The sequence below is a fragment of the Apis dorsata genome, unplaced genomic scaffold (genome assembly GCF_000469605.1).
Source record: "Apis dorsata unplaced genomic scaffold, Apis dorsata 1.3 scaffold_216, whole genome shotgun sequence".
Lineage (NCBI taxonomy): Eukaryota > Metazoa > Arthropoda > Insecta > Hymenoptera > Apidae > Apis > Apis dorsata.
This window is the reverse complement of record NW_006263499.1, coordinates 165,448-167,947: the sequence shown is the minus strand read 5'-3', so window position 1 is coordinate 167,947 and position 2,500 is coordinate 165,448. Positions and strand designations below refer to the sequence as shown.

General features: G+C 39.9%; 1 protein-coding gene across 6 annotated transcripts in view; it reads left to right on the top strand.

Moving 5' to 3' along the window:
* Positions 1-2,500, top strand: part of LOC102677923 (myb-like protein Q) — a 204,613-nt gene that overhangs the window by 97,795 nt on the left and 104,318 nt on the right. The window lies entirely within an intron of this gene.

Genomic DNA, 2,500 nt, shown 5'->3' with positions numbered 1-2,500 from the left:
AGCTTCTCTTTTCTTTCTCTTCTCTCTCTCTCTCTCTCTCTCTCTCTCTCTCTCTCTCTTCGTGGAGAGCGACTCTTTGTTTAAAACACGGTTGAAAATCCGACCAGCCGGGGCAAATCCTCTTTTTCCTCGGTGGTTCGGAAACGCTTCGAGCGGAAGCACTTTGGGAGAGAACGCGACCGCGGACGTCACGGTAATTACAACCTCGGGTCACCCACCACGAGGAGGAGGTTTTCAACTCCTCTCCTCGACTCCTCTCCTCCTCCTTGCTTCTTTTCGTACGGGCTCCCCTCTTTTATTCCCTCTTTCTCCCCCTTTCTCCTTCTTTCTCTGGTCCAAGTTGGACGTTTTAAACCGATAAGATGCGGGGAAAAAGAGACTTTGGGCGAGGGAAGACTTTTAATTCTCGCGAGCTACGATTCGGTAGATGTAGGACAGTGTTTTTCTACGCTTTTTTTTTCCTTTTCTTTTTTACTTTTAGAGTGGAAATTTTTTTTTTTTTACCTTCGATTAAGAAGATATCTTTTGACAGATGTGAAATGTAATATTGAGTAGTATCATTGTTATTAGATACTGTGAAAATTTATTTTAGCCTTTGTATATGTACTCTGTTGCTGAAATTTCTATTCGATTCTATTCTATTCCGACTGATCTGGAAAACTTTTCCTCCAATTATTTCCCTTGAAAATGTGGATCGATAGAGGGGGTTAGAGGAACCAGATAGGTCGCAGTTTCGAGGATCTTTGGGCTCGTTTCCACCAATGCTTCCAAAGTGATTACTTATTAAAATAATATTTATTCGAATAATATTTATTCGTGTTACAATTACATTTACAACTGTTATCACGCTTTGAACGAGTATAAATTATTAAGGTAACTTCAAATATTAAATTTTATATTGGCAAACTACTGAAAATGTGGCTCGTGAAGCGGCCTATATTCTCCTATATTCTCCGTTTAATCCGAGGATCTGGAAAACAGATCCTCCCCCTGCCCCAGTGGGACATTAAATTACTAAATGTCAGAAAATGTCCCATTGAAAATAAAATCCAACCTGTCCAAAAACCTTGATTTGTCCTTAACAAACTCTCTTTTCTTTTCTTTTTTTTTTACTACGTAAGTAATTACTGCAATGCTGTTAAATCTATATGAAATTTAAAAAAGAAGTGTCGCTTCTACAAAAAAAAAAAAATAATAATAATAATCCTGATAAAATCAAAGGATATATAATTAAAAAAAAAAAAAAAAAAGAAAAAGGATCCAATTAATTCCATTATTCTCGAGAGCAAATCGGGAAGAGACACGGGAGAGAAGAAGGAGAGGAGAACAATCGTTAAATCTCGATTAAGCGTTCTTTCCTCTCCCCCCCCTTCCCTCCCCCTTCGTTAACGAGCATGCAAGAAAACAAGCAGATTGAAACTTTCTCTCTCTCTCTCTCTCTCTCTCCCCCCCCTTATATTCGATAAATTAATCATTATTTCGCAACGAGTCGATTTATATCCCGATATAAACTGTTCGCCAAGGATCAGAAGAAATAATCGGTACGCACACGCGGTTGGAGGGGCTCGGTTGTCTTTGCTCGGTTTGTTTCGAGGCTGGGAAGAAAAGGAGTCGGGTCGAGGTTGAAGTTGAAGTTGAAGTTGATCCCCGCGCAAAAGGGGAAAAAGGGGAGAAGGGAGGGGGGAGGGGCAACCGAGACGAGAGTGTAGTAGAGTTGGGCTCGTAAAAGTTAAATCTAAGCAAAGTTTACGTTCGCCGGGTCGTTAAAAGTTTTAAGGGATAAAGCAGTCGCTTTATTGAAAGACTTGTTACGACGGAATTTCGGTCGGCAGAAACCGTTTTGCGATTCATAGTCCGTGTCTCGGGGCGGACAAAGATGGATAGAAAGAAGGGAGGGAAAGGGGAGCCGAGAGAGATCGGCATCTCGAGCTTTTAAACTCGTTTCGGAGAAGGTTTTCGGGGGGAGGAGGGGGCACGAGGCTGAATAATGGCCACGTTTCAGCCACGAATTCTCGTATTTCTGTGCACAATTAAAAAGGCATCTGAGGCATTGGCGAAGGCGGCCTAGTTTTCGGCATTAAGACATCTGAATAAAAGTCGGTCGGTTTAATATAATCTATAACCCCGCAATTTTGATCGTGATGGAGAGAATGATTCTCTAGAGAGGGAAAAAAATATATTTTCTTTTTCCAAGGATATGGAAAATTTATGCTTTAATATTGGATAATATGGGATAGAAATCGGTTGGACTGTATTCATTAAGTAACATTTTTTTTTATATTCAAGAAGGAAACAACGTGGTTAAGGATCTAATCTATTTTTAAGTGAGCGTATCTTAGAAAAATTTCATTTAATTCTTCGTATTCGAAACCTGAATTGAAACGGATTTGCGTTATTTCAAGTAAAGTTGTATTGGGATTGCAGAGGGCTCTGGTTGGTAGATGGTAGATTGAGGTTAGGAACGTTGATTCGAAAATTCTGTGTATTTTCGCAAAATGTT